Below are 21,103 nucleotides of genomic sequence, written 5' to 3' on the forward strand. Positions count from 1 at the left end.
ATACCTATGTTTCCCACTCATCTGGGGACAAGAGGACAGTATTAGGGGCTGGTTGAAGAGACCTCCAACAACTCAGGGGACAGCACAGAGCACAACACCATAAAATATTAGGAAACAAAAATACAAATTTTTAACATTTTATAACTGATTTGATGCTCATCCATGCATCATATGACATTCATGATTTCATATTCAAAAATTTCCAGATATCAAAATTCATACAACATATGACATTCCTGATTAAATCAAACTTCCATATATCATATGACAGTGACAAAATTTAACATACGCTATCATTTAGTATAAGCTATCTAGCTAAGCTTGTTACCCACCAAAAGTGGGTACCCATAGGAGAGTTTTTCTTCTATTCATCTTCTTCCAGCCGGCAGCCAGCAGTGCCTGACAGCCACTTTGTAGTCGATGCGAAGTGCCACATTATCTCCTCCACCTGCATCAGTTGTATGTTTCCTCACCCATTTGTCAAGAGCACATGTTAGAAGGTGGGCAATCCAACCCAAATGATATGTTTTTCACAGTGCAATCGGGTGCTTATGCTTGGCTTTCATTTGGGCATCTTCCGCATGGATTATCGGGTGACTTGGAAGAAGGAAGGGCTTTGACCGTGGTTTTGTTCCCTCACCTTAAATGTGGGGTTAATCTTATATCCTAGTCACGTGGGATCTCCCCTATTGGCCTATAGCTTTAAGAAGAGCACTACTTGGGAAACCCCAATTTTGATAGCATGGTCCCATTTTGTAATATTTGAAATTGAAATTTACAGCTAATAACAGACACATGAGCTAGGCTATCACAATTAAGCATGCACCATAAAAAAACACCAAGAAACTGGGTGAATAAGCTGAGCCATTTTATTAATTCCGGTATAAATGGGACTACAATAATAAGGAACAAGTGCACCTGGGCTTGCGTAAGCAAGTTTGAAGCAAACCCAAAGTGAGAAAGACGCTCCCGGGAGTAGAAATTTCGGCCCCCAAACCACCTCTGCGCTGCCCAGAAATTGGGCCACTGCTGCTACCTGAAATGGTTCAAATCCCCTATTGGAATGCATGGTTTGCCCTGAAATTGTTGTTGTAGCTTCCTCTTAATTTTCCCCACAGGACCCAGAAAGAAATTGGTCCCAATCCTTCAAACCAGCAAACCGACAAAATGGAGCAAATTATTGACAGAGTGCTCAGAAAATTCAGGCAAATTAATCTTGACCTCTCCTCAACAAACCCAGGAAGGGTTGGGTCTAATTCCAACCTTCCAAAATTAACCTCAAACAATGTGAGCACCCTCTACAGTTGGGTAATTCGTTATGCCCGAAGAATAGCTGCAAAGTTCTCCAAAATTAGCTGAGAATACCTCCAAGAATTATCCTTGTGTCCCCTAGTAAATCTGCAGCCCCAACTCCGGTTCAAACCTCCACAATCAACATGCTCCTCTAATGATTGCGCAGGCCCAACCAAACCCCTTCTACGTTGGCCCAAGAAGAGGAATTTCGACCTGTATGTAATCCACTCAGCCAACCCTTCAAGCCACTGCAAAATCGCTGCTAAGTGCCAAGAGAATATGCCTCTAAATTTCCGGAACCCACGTTGTCATGAAGCTCACTCCCCACAAGAGTGTGTGGTCCCTTACTACACCCGACGTGCTCCTCAATAGCTTGAATCTCCCTGTGAAATCCCTCCAGAACAGCTCCAAGAATGTAGTAAAGCTCCCCTAGGGTGGCACTCAAAGTCCACTGAAGGAGTTGAGATTTCCCCTCAGAAATCTCGTGTGCTAAACAACACCCTATTGACCCAACTATCAGCTTGAGCAAACAACGGTTCAAATATCAAATGAGCAAAAGATAACAATTGTTGCCCTCACCCTTCTATTTATAATTGTTGCCTTCCCTTTCCTTGTGGGTCCCTCCTCCAAATATTTCGACCTCCCTTCACAAGATCAACTTTTCCTCCAAGGGGTGCGTATTCCTTGAGGGGTGGCCCCCACATTCCACCAATTCCACAATTCTTGTTTCCTTTTTTCTCTAAAGTGGGCCTTCTCCTTACCCAAGAATCAAACCTTCCTTTGATTTCTCCATTCTCCTAAGTTGTGGGCCAAAATATTCCCCAATTGCCAAAATTACAAAAACAAAAATTCTTCTTAACAAAATTAATTAATTTGGGGACATTACACATTTTCTCATTCCATATTTTCCACTCCCCTCCACACATTACAGATCATATTTCACTATTTCCCTTCTTTGGGTCCACATGACCATTGGGTCTATTACCCACCATTTTGTGGGCGATATCCCTAGGAAAAAAAATTCTCCAAGAAGGTCCTCAACCGACAGCCTATTGCAGCCACCAACTAGCTCGTTGTGCCATTTCTCCATCACCTGAGCCAGCCATGTAGTCCCTCACCCATCTGTCATAATCATATGTTTGAAGATGGGCCTCCCTATGAAAATTTTTGAATTTAACAAACCAGAAATCCTACTGCAGTAAATTGATTTGCATTACCTACTTGTGTTCTTCATTTTCACAAGTTATTTTCATAAATATTCAAAAAATAGTGATGCAAATACACTGCAACCTACACCAATATACAGCTCAAGTACTGAAAAATAACTGAGACAATCACACAAAGGACACACTTATTTTTGGACTAAATGTCCCCGGAAAAACCCAATGCAGGAAAACCGGTATAGCAAATATGAGGGTTTTATTATTAAGCAGATTTATGAATACAACTACGGTGCCAAATCCGGCTCACCCAACAGACAATAAACCCGGCAGAAATACCTCTATCCGGAGACAGATATTTTGGCGAAACCAGCAACTGGATGAACAAACCCCACGGGTCACTGCATTGTCCCCAGTGCTGTGCAGCGATGGATGATCCCAGCTCTGCGCTGGAACTACGTCACCCTCCCAGTGAGCCTTCCCAGCTCAGAAATCGATTTGTTGAACTGTTGCCCGATCTACCTCACAAAAACCCCAGCGCTGCCTCTAAGTGACTGCGTCAACTCCTCTAGCCTCTGCGTCACCCCTTCTAGAGTTGTGTTGTCTCTCCCTGGTGTTGTGTTGCCTCTCTGCTATGTATTCTCGGCCTTGGATTGAAGTCCCTCTGCCGAACTGCCCCTCTCTGCACTAGAAAATCACTTCGAAAATCTCAGCAAACCACGCCCCAGAATTTCGAATAGCTCAAGTGTTGCTCTCTCTGTGTGTGTTCTCCAACTGACCCCAAGCCTTCCTTTATATTTTTCCTGTTGAGAAATCAACGGTCATGATCTAATCTCTAATCAACGGCTAAGATTAAATTAGACTTAATCCTCGTCCCTTAGAAGCTTCTCACCCATATTTACATTAATTCACTTTAATTATTTTAATTCCTAAGCTTTAACTTAGGCACCATTAAAAATAATTAATTATTTGAATAACATGCACTCCGGGTGGAATTTCTCCAAACGATTTATGGGTCTTGGAGATCTCATGTGTTCTAGCCCCTCCACAAAATTTCGAAGCTAGAGCACATCCGATGCTACCCAAAAATCAACACTCCCTCTTAGCGAGAAATGTGCTCTAGCAATACTTCCCAGCAGAAGTATCACATTGATCCATGGCATCGGTCCTCTGCGTTGTTGATGCTCGGCCTGCTGCCCTTCATCCACTGCACTGTTGATGCTCGGCCTGCTGCCCTTCATCCACTGCGTTGCTGCAATCTGTACTGCTGCCCATGACACTGCCATTGTCACTGTTGCATTTGCACTGCAGCTCCCTCTCAATATGTTGCATCATGCTGCCCATAGCACTGCCACTGCTAATTGTTGCACTACAACTCAGTTGCTGAGAAGTAAGCAACTGAAAATTCACCCAAAAGCTAACATGTTGGTCAGTCTGGATGCCCCTTGACGCTGAAGCTACCTCTGCTGCTAATTTGTATTGCTCCTCTGATGCTACTGCGTTGTTGTTGTTGTATCTGCTCTGTGCCTTCCGCACTACTGCAACACTCCACTGCGTTGCTTCAGACTTTGGCACTCTAGCTCTGCCACTTTTGCTCCATCATCCCTTTCACCAACTGACTCCCGTTATTCTGCTACTGTCATTAAAGATTCTCGTAGTCGTATGTGATCCAAGAGTTTGGGCACCTCAAGGATCCTACCCCTCATGTAGTCCTCCCGACTACAGCTCAATATCGTTCCACCTCTTCTCTAAAGTTGCATGAGCACTCATGGTGCAATCATCATCATCCTCCTTGTTAGCTTGCGCTGGAGCAACCTTTGAGTCAGACTTCTCTTCTTTGCCCTTCTTCCGAGGACACTGCGTGGCGAAATGACCCCCCATTTCTCCATATCTGAAGCATCTGACTTTGGATATGTCCTTCTTCTTTCGTTTTTGTTGCCCTTGTTGTCCTCCTGATGCGAGAGTCGCATCCTCCTCTTCCTCCTCCTTGATTCTAACCCCTTTGTTGTTGCTTCCCGCCTTGGTCAACCGTTTGATCTCTTCCTGTCAAAGAGTTGCCCACATCTCCTCCCAACTGAAAAAAGAAGCCCTGCCCAAGATGCTTTGGACAAAGGTTTCCCAGTCTTGAGTGACTGCATTCAAGGCAGTCCTGACCATAAATTTAGGATCTGGTGTAGCCCCTACGGAAGTTAGCTGGTCACGGATCCTTTGCAACCTGAGAAGGAAGGGATCAATTTCTTCTCCCTTCTGCATCTGAAATTGTCTCAGCTGACTCTCAAGCAACATCTTCCGCTGAATGGAAGTTCCCTCGTACAATGTGGTCAAGGATCCTTCTCAACAATATGTGGGATCACATGATCCTTGACCCCATCCAAGATCATGCACTTCACTTTTGCCTGAGCCTCCTCGTACTTCTTGAGAGGATCAACATCAACCGAAATAACAACTGTCCTCAAGGCATAATCCTTGATGTAATTTTTATCCAAAACTGCCAGGATCCTGGCCTTCCAGATGATGAAGTTGGATGCTCCATCCAACCTGTCCTGATCCCTCATTCCGTTAACGGCCATCTCTGCTCAAATGAATGTCAAACCGGTTCTCTTCTCCCTCTTTCGCTACTGCCCCAACAAAACTCGGATATGGATTTCTTTGGCGCTAGAAATCCTCTAAGGAACAAGCTCCCTTTGAATTTCGATTTCCTTCACGGAAATCTATTAAAATTGGCAACTAGGGCCAAACTTCATGTGGGTCTTCTTATTTATGGTCGCTGATATTTTTCTTGGATTCCTCTCGCCAAGAGGTGTAGGATTGATCTAAAGATCATCCGATTCCAACATGTATTCATGGAGATATGAATTTATTTATGTTATTTGACAATTTGTCAAGGTCGGCCAGTAACCAAATTACCCCAACTTATCCTCAACGTTTTATTATAAATAGAAGAGGTCTTCAAGTCATTTTGTACACACACTTCTCCTAAGATCTCTCTCCACTCGTTTGGGTTTGGTGGCTAGAGAGATCAAGAGGGAGAAGCCCTAGACGCAGTGAAGAAAGGGTCTTCTAAGAGAGCCCTAGACGCAGAACTAAAGAGCCCTAGCCGCAGTCTTATGAGGAGATCTTTTTGCAAGTAAGAGGAGATCTATACACTGTCAAGAGGGAGTTATATTCGCAGCTCAAGGAGGAAGTCTAGCCGTTGTAATAAGATGCCCTAGCCACAATCCAAACAAGGAGTTCAAGCTGTTGTTCAGTTGTGCCCTAATCCGTTGTCAAGGAAGGACTAATGCTACCCTAGCCGCAATGCTAAAAGAGGTGATCTTAGCCGAAGTTGGAGAGGCCCTAACCAGCATCATGTGAAGGCCTAAAGTCACAGTTAGAGGAGCCCTTATCACAGCATTAAAGGGACCCTTAGACACAACAAGAAAAGTGAACCTAGCCGCAACAAAAAGGAGTATCTCATCAGCGTGATGGGTCACATTGCTATAGGTGACAGCGTGGTATAATGCAAGGCTGTTTGGGCATGATAAGATTGGTTTCGAGCTTGATTTGAAGGGCAGAAGAAGCCACTGAAAGGAGGAGCCAGAAACTATTGTTTAAGTGCTGATTGGATCACTATTTGAAGGGACCTTAGCTACAGTCCATTGTTGGGCTAGGTCGCAGGCCATAGCCAGCAGTTGGAGGCCTCTTTAAGTGTTGCGTTTAGATTCTAGAAGGTTAGCATCCCTATAAGGTAGCATATAGTAGGAGGAACTGAATGAAGGCTAGCTGCAGTCAATAGGAGGACTGTGGGGTGTGTTTAGGGTGTTGTAGCATACTGAGTTTGTGCCCTAACTAGTGACCAGGTCTGCCATGAAATGCATCAGTCCTTGTTGCATATGAAAGGTGCCAGATTAGCAGCCTTGTCATGATCAGTGAAGCAACGAAGGAAGGAGAATCTCATTGAAGGAAAGCCTCAGTATTTTGGGTAATTGGTTGAGCTGTTCTAAGCCTATCATCTGCTGCATATCTTCTATCCTTGGTATCAGATCTGCAACCTCATTGTGTCATCGTTAAGGAGAAGATCTTTGATCTCCTTTTTGGCAAGTCAAGTATTGATTTCAAATCATTGTACTCTATCTCTCTCTCTCTGCTGAACTATTTTTTTTTTTTAACCACATGGTGGATCGGTAACTGCCAGTCCTAATCTATGGGAGACGCAGGATCAATCCTCGTAGCCGCCACTATAACACCAAGAGTGCATCCAACTACCTGCAAGTTGATATACTAAGATCATATGGTTTTAGGCTTTTAGCAAAGCGAGACTCTCGTGCCGCCAAGGCGGGGGTGGGGAATCTGCTTCTCGAGCATCCACCACAGCAGGCCAGTGTACTCAATGAGATTTGAACTACGGTCTCCCAGGCTTCGCCCAAGTAGACTTACCGTCAAACCACACATCACTGTACCTCTCTCTGCTGAACTATTGAAGAACATAAGAAGAATTGATCAAGGGTTTCCCCACATTGGGGTTTGTCCCTAGCTAGTGCCACTTCTTGTGTCCTCTTGTCTTGGCATGTTTTCTACTGTTTATGTTTATGTTCTATCTGCACTTTACTATCATGCTGATGTGATTTCTAATCTGAATATTGTCATTGAGCTAATATAAAAAATTGAAGTAAATTGCTCTAAGCATAGAACATACCTAAAATTAACATGGTATCAGAGGTGAGGTGAAGACAAAGCCCAAGCTAGAATGAAAGAGCAATCACCGAAGACAGTTGGAAAGGTCAAAGGCTCAATGGGTTCCTCATCCAACTTCCCGGCTGAAGACGATCTTCGTGAAAAGTCTGACTATCATGGATGGAAGATGTCTCTGGATCTGAAATTCGAAGAGCAAGAAGTGTTTGATTACGTGAAGGGTAAAATCCCTGAGCCTCCATCAAATGCACCCGCTGCTACAAAGAACAAGTACACCAAGGGTGAAGTCAAAGCGAAGAAGATTATCAGATATTCCATTGGCAAGCGACTGGTGGCCTATATCTCTGATTTGAACACCTCCGAGGATATCTATGACAGATTGGTAAGCATGTTCAAGGTTAGTGATGCAAATCAAATTTTGTTCCTCAAAAAATAAGTTGAAGGATATTAAGAATGGTAAGGACGAGGATATTCAATCCTACTTCTTAAGGATCACTGAGATCAAGAATGATCATCTATCGATTGGAGAAATCATATCTGACAAAGAACTTACTATCACTATTATAATTTATTGGAGGGATCCCACCTAAGTGGTATATATTTAGAACCACTATTCTCAATACTGATTGAATTGCAGGGTTTGAAGAATTGATGTCGAGATGCATTCAAGAAGAAACCAAGGTGGTGGAGCAAGAGATGCCTTCTAATAGAGGCAACCCTACTACTTTCTCTGCTCATGCCAAAAGGAGAAATAATGCAGGGTCTAAAGGTCATTTCAATGGAAAGCCCGGATCTAAGGGTGGAAGGAAAGGCAGATGCTTTGCTTGCAATAAGTTTGGCCACTATGCGAGGGAGTGTCCAAATAGAAGGGACACATCACATGATGATGATCACAATCATTCCAGGGGCAACTTCAACAACAATGATCGAAGGAATGACAGGTTCAATGGCAAAGGAAAAAGGAATGCAGGACATCAAGGAAATGGTCGACCCTCCAAGAAAGTAAGAAACTCCAAGTATGAAGAATCAAATGTTGTTTCTGATAAGCAAAAGGAGTATTATCTTATATCGGCCCTCTCCACTTCCTCTCCTCCGGACTCTTTGGGAAATTGGCTTATCGATAGTGGTGTTTCAAGGCACTTCATCGGATACAAGGAAACTCTCTCTAATCTGATAGAGAAGGAAACAAGCTTGGAGATTACTCTTGGAGACGATGCCACCTATCCCATAAAGGGTGTAGGGAATGTTACCCTTCAATTGAATGAGGGTAACACGATTCATTTACAAGAAGTTCATGTGGACCCAAGTATAGTGTCAAGGAAAAGCCCATCATCGATTGTACTTTTCCTCCTTGGACACACCCTCGGGGTTTTGATCACTCCATAGTCTCCCCTCTCCAGTGTAGTCATCAGGTGCAACCTACTTGTGTTTCTCCATCTCATCGGCCTTCCTTTCCTGCTAATCATAACCCGATGAAGGCCATAATCCATGACAATGATGGAAGTGATATGCCGTAGGTCGCCATCCATCGAAAGTTTATGAGCTTGGTTGTTGACATCTCTATATTTTGTTTGCAAGAGAAGATCTCATGGACTAGATTACATCCTTTTCTTACCTCTCCTCACATAATCACCCATATGTGGGCATCATATTTTCCCACCTCCCACCAGCAGCATCCTCCATGTGTTTGGGCTTGCATTCACTCTGGGACTTGTTGCCTGAGTAATCATATAGGCAGGCATATTTATATTCACTTGATGATATGTTGGTTGCACTGGCTTTATGATTACACTTAATAATAGCTTCGTCATATGCATGTTAGGGTAGGATGCATTGCATGTTGATTTATGCATTAGGAATAACACCATATGATATTTCTCATGGTAGATAGGTGCATATCTGCATATTTTATTTTATGTTGATTTTATGGCCTAACATATAGCATGTGCGATCATGAGATGCCATGAAAGCATGTTGCCCTATGTTTTTCCATCTATTATATGTGCAGATGACAGGTCTACGGTAACCAAGAGATTGTTGGAGTTCTCGTGACCTCCTGTTCGAGTAGCTTCACCCACTTCTTTGAGAGATCACGTCCCAGTTGGAGCCAGATATTACCCACCATTTTGTGGGTAATATCCCTAGGAGAATTTTTTCCTCTAAGATGGTCCTCAGGCAGCAGCCACCAGCTAGCTAATTGTGCCATTTCTCCGCCACCTAAGCCAGCCATGTGGTCCGTTGCCCATCCGTCATTATCGTATGTTTGAAGGTGGGCCTCCCGAACCTAAAGGTATGTCTTGTCATTTGGAAATTAAGTATTGTAGTTTGCTTATCATGGACACTTGTAGGCATGGATTAATGGGGGGATTCGGTGGAAAGAATGGGCTAGGTCTGTGCTCTTGTCCCTTAGACCCCTTTTAAGTATTAACCTTGGATTCTAGTCCCATGGGATCTCTTTTACTAGCCATTTGGCTCTAGGGATGGTATTTCATGAAAAACCCTGATTTTGGTTGTGTGGTCCCGCTCCCTTATCCGCTTATGTTACCCTCTTTCCATTCATTATTGTTAGGGAATCTAGGGCAAAGTAGTGTTGTGATGATTCTTTGTGACTTCATAACAATTTGTGAAGTCTTTTTACTTTTCTTGTTAGCTTATTCCTCTTCTTCTTATTATTAGTGCATATGTGTGTGCTTCATCAAACTGCTACCAAAACAAAATAACAAGAACACAAAGTTTGGCTCTCTGCCAAGGACAAACCCTCTCCACTCTTGAGAGGGAACCCTTTGTAAGATTTCTCTTATTGAAGCTTCTTAGTTGAACAACTGCCAAACCCTAGACCCTTGACTAGGATACCCTCCAAGCATAAGTCAAATCCTTCCTCTTTCTGCACTGTCACTTCCAACACATCTTCCGACACTTCTTCCAGCACATCGTCTTCCAATAGAGTCTTTTTCACCTTACGGAGATGGGCTCCTTCACTAGGCTTGTGAGTCCTTGGAGACTTGATCTCTTTACTCAAACTAAAGACTATTAGCTTGTTGTCATACCCTTGTTATATCTCGCACGTGTGAATGTTTCTAACCCTAAAAATAGTCCTTCATACTTCAATGTTTTGCTTCCTTACTTTGCTTGAGAGACCTTCTTCCTCGTTGGAGTAGGAGGCCTTTGTAGGCCTAGTTACTAGCCCAAACCATAAAGAATATACTCCTCTAACTTCACTACTAATTTGGCCGCAGATTGTCCTTTCCTTCTTCACACGTGTCACTATAGATGCTTAAGAAACAGCCCCTTAACTTCATTGTTCTTCCTCCTTGCTACACTGCCCTTGTAGACCCTAACTTTCTTGCCTTCTCTTTGTCCCTTTTAGCTCTCTCTTTCTTGCAGATTTCAGAGTGAGATTGGTGTGTTGTATGAGTGGACAGCCTCTATAAGTAGAGGTTTGTCCCTCCTCTTCTAGCCGACATGACTGTCATTTAGGCCGACTTGACAGATTGCTCTTTAATTCACTTTTTACCCATCGTTTCGCTGCTTGGAGACCACGTTGATTGCTAGGAGAGGATTTGACCATGCTTGGAGATGTTCCCTTGACCTTGTATGATGTCATACATGATGTAACATGCCCTCAAAGGGTCTTATCATAATTACATTTTGACTTGACTCTCTAGAAGCACTTCAAAATGTGCTCGACCTATTTTCAATGAGCAAGAAACTCATTGACAAATAATACAAAAATAATTTATCTTTTCTTGAATAAGTACAAATATCAAAATTACATTTATGAAGACCTAGCCTAGTTACATTTCCTTCAACAATTATTTTACCCCATTCATCAATTCTCCCACCTGGGTCCACATTCCTCCACTGGGTCCACATAGGGTTAGCATGCCCCCTCCCCTTGCCCACACGTTGCGGCATGGCCTGGAATGAAGCTCGAAGATTGATGCAACTAAAAAGAAAGATAAAGCATATATGGCCACATTCAACAGGAAAAGTACCACAAAATGCAAAAGATGGTCGAGACAAATACATTTAGCATGTGGGCAAAAGCCAATACATGAGCTCTACCCCATCATCATGGCCATCACCCTAGTTCCTACAGGTTCTATGAGCCTCCTTCATCATATAGGAACCCATGATTGTCCCAACCCCCAGTGGGCCATGAACAACCCCACTTTAAAAGGGGGTATTCACTGTTATATCTTATACATCATGCTCTTACCCCTTGAGCCCCAAGCAATTAATCAAAGAAAATCATAAAAAGGCAAAAGGCATATAAAGAAGGGTGGAAAAATCAAGGTCGGGGCACCTCATGTACCACGATTTCTCCCTCCTATACATTATAAACCTAAGTGTGGGCTTCCCTCTTATTAGCTACCCTTGTACCCCAGCATGTGACCCAGGGTTGCCCCTTCTCATTCCCACTTCATTCACCCATCTATCACATGCCACCACCTTTTGAAGGATGTACCTTAACTATATTATCCCCTTTAGAAGTAGAAACCACCTAATAGGATCATTGTTTAATCCTATTTGGAGTTTAGCAGACATTGGCACATCTCGAAGCCCATTATGGAAGGGCAGGCCATTATGAAGTCCCCACCTGTGATCCATGATTGGTAAGCTCATTTACTTGGTTTCTCTAATGACTTGTTGTACTGGAAGACTAGGGGACACATTGGATCTTATGCAGGATAGCAGATGATCTCCATCTTGGGTTTGATCTCCCTATATGGGGTCCTAATCCTCCAGAGAACTACATTGGCACATGTAGGGTGTGCGTTGAGAGCCATGGGCCTCCACAACACTCCATGGATCCCCACAGCCATTCAGAGATTGCTCATGGTTCACTTATTGGACGAGAAAGATGCACGTGATCCATAATGCCCAGTTGGCCCTAGATTTGCACCATACACTTGGTAGATGATCCAAGACTTGCACGACGATGTGGCATCACCTACACCATCATCCTAGCCCTTGCAGGCAATCTACAGGCATCTTCAATTTGTTTGGAGACCCATGAGGACACTTGTGTGCCCCCACAAGTCATTTCGAGCACCACAGGTTATTACCAGAGGCCAACCCCTTGTCCACTATTTTTTAGGGCCCTTTTCTTCATTGTGGCACCCATGGACCTCATTAGGCCTCTTAGAGGGCCCTACGACATGCATAAATTATTATTTGACCTCTTGAGAGGCTTACACTTTCATTTATGAGCTAGTTTTGTGGGTTTGTCACCAAAAGTTGAATTATTAGAACATTATTTTATTTTTAGGCTATGTTGCAGGAAACGCTGCCCCAAAGGGCGTTTCAGGCCAGAAGCGAAACTATAACGCGGAAACGCATTTGGTATGGCCCGGAAACAAGTTTCCGGCCATACTAGCACATTTCACGTTGGGGAAACGTGGCCAGTACGGCCGGAAACAAGTTTCCAGGCCGTACGACGGCGTTTCCACTTAAAGTATTATTTTTTACGACTTTTTTTTTGTTTTTTTGCTATTAATATTTGATTGGGCGAATAAAATATCTTGTGGATGCTTCTAGATGCCTCTCTAAGTTATAAAAAGACTTGCACCTCATTCCCTCATCACATGAATTGAGCAAAGTCGTTTCACTTGGAAACGGATGATTTTAGCAAGGAGAAAAGAGGAAGAGAGAAATGGTTTCAGCTAGGGCGTTTTCAACAGTGAGCAAAGGAGATTTCAGCAGCAAGAAAAAGAGATTTCAACTGCAAATTTGGGGTGCAGAGTTTCCGGCTACAGTGTTCTTAGTTTTTCGCTCAGGTACAGCCATATTTCTCTTGTATTTTCTAGCATTTTGGGGTAGCTTCAGCTACAAAAAATTAATTCGTGTAAGAAGCATTCATTTTCTTAGTTTTTTCCTACTATTTCTTCTATGCTTCCAAATATATAAAAAACGTTTTTTCTTTACAAATTTTTTCTTTTTTTTTTTGCAGCAAAGGCTTCCAACCAAGGTGCAAGTTCAAGCCCCAGGTCCAACCCAAGGGCTGAATATTATCCTCTTTGGAGGCATGTTCAAAAGCTTCAAAAATGTGGAGGTGGTGGCTCATGGGAATGGCGATGTAATCTTTGCAGTAATTCGTACAAGGGCTCCTACCCAAGAGTGAAGGCACATCTTTTGCATGGAGGAGGACAGGGGATTGCAGGTTGCACAAAAACAACAGAACCATTGGCAATGATGGCATATCAAAGAGAGCAAGATGAGGCGGATGGAATTAAAAGAAGTCATGATGAGCTTAGTCAAGCTACTCCTCAAGCTCCACCTAACATTGAGCCAAGGATTGTAGTTGAAGCAAGGAAGAGGAGAGCCAGTGCCACTCAACAACATGAACAACCACCATCCAAAAATACCAGAGGGGCATCTGCTTAAGTTCAGGATAGCAGAATTGCTAAATTGTCAAATGTGCAAGCGAGAGAAGAAACTGATTCCAGAGTGACTAGGTGCATCTATGCATGTGGTATCCCATTCAATGTTGTTCACTCTCCTTACTGGCAAGATATGACAAGGGCAATTAACAAAGCTCCTCAAGAGTACAAGGGGCTCAACTATGAGAAAGTCAGAATCAGCTTCTCAAAAATGGAAGATATCATATCACCAATTCATTCTTCCTAGAGTAGCTCTGGGGATACCATAGTCTCAAATGGATGGACAGATACAAGGCACAGAACATTGATAAATATCATTGCCACTTCCCCCAAAGGAGCAATGTTTTTAAAGAAGGAAGACTGCTCAGGAGAGGTAAAATATGCACAGTTCATTGTTGATGTTATTATAAAATCTATTGAACAAATAGGGCCTAACAGGGTGGTGCAAGTTATCACAAATAATGCACCAGTTTGCAAAGTTGCAGGTTTAATTCTTGAGGGTAGGTATGACCACATCTTTTGGACACCGTGGATTGTCCATAATATGAATTTGATCTTAGAGGATATCAACAACAAAGTTCCATGGATAAAAGGAATCACAGGGGAAGCAAGGGAGATTGTTAAATTCATCACCAACCACGACCAATCTCAGGCAATATTTCGAGAGTACTCCAAATTTGTGTTGTTAAAAGTTGTTGAGACAAAATATGCCTCAATCTTCCTGATGTTGTGCCGCCTTGTTGAGGTTACGCAAGCATTAGTTTCTATGGTGGTGAGTCAACTTTGGGTTGAGTGGAGACAAGCAGATTCAGAGTGGGGATATATGGTGCGTAGATTGTGCCTTGATGAGGACTGGTGGAGCAAGATAGATTTCTTGCTAAAGTTCACAACCCCTGCATTTGAACTTCTTCGAAATGCTGACACTGACCAACCTTTCTTAGGAGAGGTATATGATGGCATGGATTCCATGGTTGAGAAAACTATGGAAATCATTTCACAAGAGTCTCCACAGCTTTTGTTTGTTGATGATCATTTTGCTGATTTAGTCAAGAAAATCATTGTTGATAGGTGGAACAATTTCAACACTCCATTGCACATTTTAGCACATGCCTTGAACCCCAAATTTTATGATGAGGAGCTTATTGCTCAAAGCAATGGGAAGAAGAAAGCACCCCATAAGGATAGAGAGGTGGCTAATGGGGTGAAAAAAGCCCTTATGAGAATATTTCTATCTCATCTACACAGGGAGGTAAAGGAAGAATTTGCCAGTTTTGCTGCAGGATTAGATGATTATTCAAATATATCAGCTTTGGAGGAGAGAAGCACCATGAATCCAATTAGGTGGTGGATTTGTCATGGAGCAAATGGTGTACATTTGCAAAACCTTGCCATTCGTGTTCATTCACACGTGGTCGGCTCTTCATCAGCAGAAAGGAATTGGAGCACCTATGGTTTTATTCATTCTGTGAAGCACAATAGGTTAGGCTCACAGAAGGCAGAGGATCTTGTATATGTGCACTCCAACCTTCGCTTTGCATCTTGTAGGGGTTCAGAATATATCATTGGTCCTTCTAAAGAATGGGATGTGGATCCAGAAAGTCGTGATTTGGATCTCTCTCTTGCTGCCCTGAATATTGAGGTCCAGCCTGGAAGTGGAATTCGCCCATCATCTTCTTCAACACCACAATCCATTGTTGAGCATGCTTTTGCTTCTATTTTTTATGAGGATTATGATGATGAAGATTAGTCTTTTGTCCTTATAGTACTTGCAACCTCATAGTCTTTATTGTACTTGCAACCTCATATATATAATAATGGCTGATTTTGAGATTTGGATATATAATAAAGGTTGTTTTGGATATTCCAATATTGCTATTTTCATTATGTGATCATTCATGAGTAAATCTGACGTAACTTTAATCATAATGTTTAAACTTTAAATGTAATAAATTATAATGTATCATGTATACTTTATGATTGCACATAACATTTCTTAAATGTCCTAATATATATATATATATATATATATATATCGCGTTTCCCCGTTTCCAAAACTTGGGGGGTCACGTTTTGTACTCGTGCCCGTTTCAGAAACTTGTACTCATTCCCCGTATTGTGCAACTTAGTTTTTGGGGCTTATGTAGACCAAGGACGCTAATTCGAACTCCTAAGTGTGTATAAATACAAGTGAGATGAGTTCATTTTCTCATCATCACTTTGGATTGGATCTCTTCTCTCTCTTGAGAATTTCGCACTTTTTCTAGAGGATGAATTGGAGCTTTATGGATGAATTTTGATGTGTGGATATTGGTCTATCTTATCTTGGAGCTTCTCTTTTGTCAATTGTGGATGGTTGGATATACTTTGTTACATGTAAGTACATGTTTTTAATGTTATTCTTGCTTACTTTGTCATATACATTGGACTGGGATTTAGTTGTTCTAGGGCCAATTGCTGCATGCATTTATTGCTTAAAATTGTGGAATTTTGTCTCTATTATAGTATCTCTCAATGTATAGGCCATGCAATATGAACGAAATTTCCTAGGGGTAATTCTATCAAAAAAATTGACATCAATAAGCCATTTCTTTTGCACATCGAAGTATACAAGCTGCAAGATTGCTTCTATTTGACCTAGAAGGCTAGCGAAGTGATCTTGAAGCCTCCTTGACTAGGAATTAAGAAATCCTACTCATATTCATCATAGACTCCATTCTCCCAAAGACTAAGGCACTGATCTACCAAAGGTGGTCACCAAAAATCACATTCTTTCATCCTCTTCCAGGTCTAGCCAAGTTGGGGCACTTAGGGCATCAATTTCCCGACAAGCTAGCCCTCCAAAATGTTCAATCTCCTAGGGTCTCCCCAAGGTCTCCTCCAATTTTGAAGACATTCCGACGGTGGAGTTGGGAGAAAAGTCAAGCCCTAGCTCCGGGATCAAACCCTGCTTTAGCATCCCCAAGGCTAGTACCTCATAGGATCAAATCAACACCTTCAAGTGAATATTCTTTCTTTGATCCTTTCCCCACCTTGTCTAGGGTAAGAACATCATTGATTGCCATACTCATTCCCCCCTATCCTAGACCGGCTCCACTTGGTCCCATGTGGTCTCGTTCCTTTGAAAAGACAATTCTTCAAGAACCATCTGGGATACCAATTTCAATAAGGATTTTAGGGAATGGGAAATTCCTTCGCAAGTCATATCCCATAAACCCAACCCTTAAATCATCCCTTCCTTTCCCTAGAAGATAGTGTACCTTGCTTAGAAAGCAAGCAAGTTCTATCTTTCTAACTCTTCCGAGAAAGGGATTATTTGGGTCACTCCATATCCTTTCATTGACTTATCCTTCATCAGTGACTCCATAATATATAGAGTCTCCTCCCATCAGTGAAAGTCTGTAAATAGAAGGGATCTTTAGCTGCGGGGACAGTGGGCTAAGTTTCCATTTGTTGCCCTTGGCCTGGCATTTGCCCTTTACAGATCCCCTTTAGGTCCCTTGCTAGTTGGAGCGGTAACAGGAATAATTTAAACTAGTTGGCTTAATTATTCTATTACAGATCACTTGGTTTACTAGATCATATTGTATCGCAGATGGGTTATGTGTCTTGAGGGTCTAAGCCAACTGTGTATTCCCTCTTTGAGTTTTGTAAATGAAAAATCTTATATGTTAGAGGGTTGGAAAAATAATTAAATCCCATCATGTGTAAATTAATTAATTTTTCTGGCAAAATAAAATTAAATCTCAAGTCATAAAATTAATTAATTACAGTCAAATGAAATTGTCATAGGAAAATAAATTTTCCAAATGGAAAAATTTGTGGGTCTTAAAAGAGTCAATTTTTAAAGGTCCTCCACCAAGGGAATATTGTATATTTCAAGAAAATTTCATTAGGATATTCCGACACATAGGAAATAGTTAAGTATAACTTGGTCTAGTGTAGAGTTAAGTAAAGTGTGTTTCTTTACTATGTATTTTTGTAACTTACAATCCGACGGTCACGATATGTTTTAGACATGAAGTGATCTAACGGTTCATTCTCTCCTCGGTATTACAGACACTTGATCTGTGGCTTAACACTCGATTGGTCCATGATCTCTATTTAAATAGCATGGAGGGTCATTTGTAAGATGACCGTTCATGAGAGAAGCTTATGTAAATTTTTCTTTCTTTTATTAATAAATTACCTGAAGTGGTTGTGTTGGCTCAGGCCGTGGAATGTTTCCCTCTTTGAGGGTTTTAACCACGTCAAGAATACTGGTGTATTGATTTGTGATTTGTTTGTGAGCGGTGTCCTTTGGTGTTCTATTTAAGCAACTTCCCCTGTAAATTCCTAAATGGTATCAGAGCTATTTGAGGGCCGCATCCGTTGGTGATCCAAATCCGAAGCCGGTACAACTGCATCTGACTGTCATTTCCTATATCTACTTTTTCTTACTGCCTTCGGGCCGAGAGGACTACTCTATTGTGTTAGGAGCATTTGTTCCAGTGAGGAACCCCTTTCGTTTCACGCGAAAAGGTTTCTGGTAGCCCTAGCTACGGCATTTTTATGATCTAGAGGTATACTGTCTTTATTTGCAGTTTTAGTTATTCATCTTTGTGTTTATTTCAGTTTATTTAGCTCTCTGTTTTTTATTACCGGATTTATACTTTTCATTCTGCATATGCTCTTTGCCCCGCAACTCTGTGCAATTTGGGCAAATCAGAAACAGGAAGGATTTTTCTCATGGGTATGCTCTTTTCCGTCACGCCTTAGTGTGATCTCGGAAAATCAGAAACATTGAGTAAAATATTTAATTTCTGGCAAAAGCTAACTTTAAGCCATAAGGTTTGGTTTTTTTTGTATGTCCGTGTTGGGTTGTGTGCTTTTTTGTTTTGTAGCCAAAAATGGATTTTTCAAGTAAGCATGCAGTCCAAAGCTTCAGTGACTAAAAAAAAGAAACCTTCCTCTTTTCCAAAAATTACTAACTTTTTAAACTAGCTCACTTGGTCCAAATTTACTTTATGAGAATAGAGGTCTTGGGTTAAAGTATTTCTTTTTGTTGAGTTACTTTTTCAAAAAGTACATGTAACTTATGTTTTAAAGTTACTTTATGTAAAAGTGTTTTCACCCATTATAAAAAGTGAGTCACTTATAATTCTAAAGTCTCTCTATCTTTTATTTAAGTTACAATTTAGTGGGTAGCTCATAAAGTACCATTGTAGAAGTGACTTTCACTTATTTATAAAAGTGGGTCACATAATTTTTTTTAAGAAAGTGAGCTAATTAAATTAAGTTTGGAAAGGGGGATTTTTTTTTAAATATAACATTATCATTCACTTCCGCACATTTACATACTTCGTCGGCATCTTCAACAACTTTTCTTCAAAAAGCCATAACTTCTTCATTCGGACGCCATTTTCAGAGCCATTCTTTTTTAATCGGCCTAATTTTTCGAGATCTTTCCATTGGAACACTTAGTTTCAGCATCTACAGCTTCAGTTTCTGTTAAAATGAAAATTCCATGCCAAGTTATTCTTGACAACACCAACTACTTCAATGGGTGTCCTACATGGAGGATTTACTTACAAGTAAAGGTCTTTATAGAATAGCTTCAGGCCAAGAGTCTAAGCCTAAAGATGAAGGCAAGGCAGTGGAATGGGAAAATAAGAAAGATCAAGCACGTGGGTTGATAGGGATGTCTATTTCTCCAGAACTTAGATTCCATATCACGGAACTTGATACCCCTAATGAATTGCTTACATTGGACCCCAATAATTTTTCTTCCATTGAACATTTTTTGTCCAAGTTCAAGACCCTTAGACTTCTCTTGGAAGATGTCAAGGTTAAGAAAGAAGATGGCAGCCTTATATATTCCATTCTTACTAAGTTAGGACCAGCCTACTCTGTGTTTGTTTCCACCTTCCATTCTACTAGATAAGTCTTTATTTTTCAAGGACAAACCTACAAGTCCCCCTCTTTTGATGCCTTTTGTGATTCTTTAATAAGAGAACAAGGAAAACTCTGACATCTTGGACTTCTTAATCTTGGAAACTCTTCTAAGAAAGCCTTAGCCGCCCAGCAGCAACCAAGTTCAAAAAATCCTAAGAAGCAGCGTCCTAAAAAAAATGGTCCTAAACCAACCAAGGGTCTTAAGCACTTTCAGTCTCAAAATGAAAAATCAATTCAACAAAATGGTAAGGCAAATAAAAACAAAGGGAAGAACACTGATAGACATTGCAACTTTTGTAATGAGATGGCCACATAGAATCCAAATGCTTTAAGAAGATGGAAGCCTTGGAAGCAACAATGAAGAAGCATAACATCCATTTGGAGCACTCTTCAACTTCAACTTCATCTTCAGGAATAGCACTTTCTGCATGTGGTTGTCAAGCATCTCGATCTGGTTATGCACTAAATGTATCTTCTTCTTCTCATTCTAATGAGTGGCTCATTGATTCTGGATCTTCTTATCACATGGCCAAAAACAAAGCCATGTTTTCTTCTTTAAATGATTGTAACACCAAAAATATATATGTTGGTGATGATAGATCCCTTAGTGTTGTTGGGACTGGAACTATTCATCTAGACAATGGTCAATTTTGATGATGTATTATGTGTTCCAACCTTATCCTGCAACCTTCTATCTGTATATCAGATAACTTATTCAGGTGAAGGTAAAATCGTTGAATTTTCACCTCATGATGTTGTAATTAAGGACCTAAGAAATCCTAGACAGATTTTAGCTACTGGCAGTGTTGATGATTCTACAAATTTGTATAAGTTTAACAACTTTGGGTCATCAACTCTTCCCTCCGTATTTGTTGCTCATAATGATGAAGTGAGCAAACTTTGGCATGAGCGATTGGGTCACTTAAACTATCATTCCCTTCAAAATCGATGTAAGGAAAATATGGTGACAGGTCTTCCTATGGTATCTTGCAAAGATGGTGTTTGTTCCGGATGTGTACTCGAAAAACATCATCGGGATAGTTTTGAAAAACGTGCCTCTTGGCATGCCTCAACCCCTTTACAGCTGTGCATAGTGATTTATGTGGTCCACTTCCAGTTGTTTCATTCTTTGGCTACAAGTATTTCTTAACTTTCATTGGTGATTTCTCCAGACACACTTGGGTATACTTCTTAAAACTCACGACTGAAGTATTTAACATGTTCTTGGCCTTTAAGGCCTTTGTTGAGAAACAATCTGGACATCAAATTCTTAAGCTAACATCTGATAATGGCGGAGAATATGTTAACAACAAATTCATCAACTTTTGCACTGAGCATGGAATTCAAATGCAACATACTGTTCTATATACTCCACAACAAAATGGTGTAGCTGAAAGGAAGAATCGCACCTTAAAGGAAATGGCTAATTGTATGCTTCAATCTAAAGGACTTAGTCTTAATTTTTTGGCAGAAGCAATTGACTGTGCAAAGTACATAGTAAATCGCACTCCTACTAAGGTTTTAAAGAATATCACTCCAGAGAAAGCATGGAGCTCAATTTAACCAGATGTAAGTCACTTTCGTGTGTTTAGAAATGAAGCATGGGCCCATATTCTCGATGAGAACCATAAAGCCTTAGAACCAGTGTTGTGAAAATCGCGATTT

At 41.2% G+C, this 21,103-nt stretch overlaps 1 protein-coding gene across 2 annotated transcripts in view; it reads right to left on the reverse strand.

Moving 5' to 3' along the window:
• The window catches only part of LOC149198119 (uncharacterized), a 364,260-nt gene that overhangs the window by 259,493 nt on the left and 83,664 nt on the right, over positions 1–21,103 (reverse strand). The window lies entirely within an intron of this gene.

The sequence above is a fragment of the Pinus tabuliformis genome, chromosome 2_2 (assembly GCF_031772625.1).
Source record: "Pinus tabuliformis cultivar Carrire ecotype Pingquan chromosome 2_2, CPIR1, whole genome shotgun sequence".
Lineage (NCBI taxonomy): Eukaryota > Viridiplantae > Streptophyta > Pinopsida > Pinales > Pinaceae > Pinus > Pinus tabuliformis.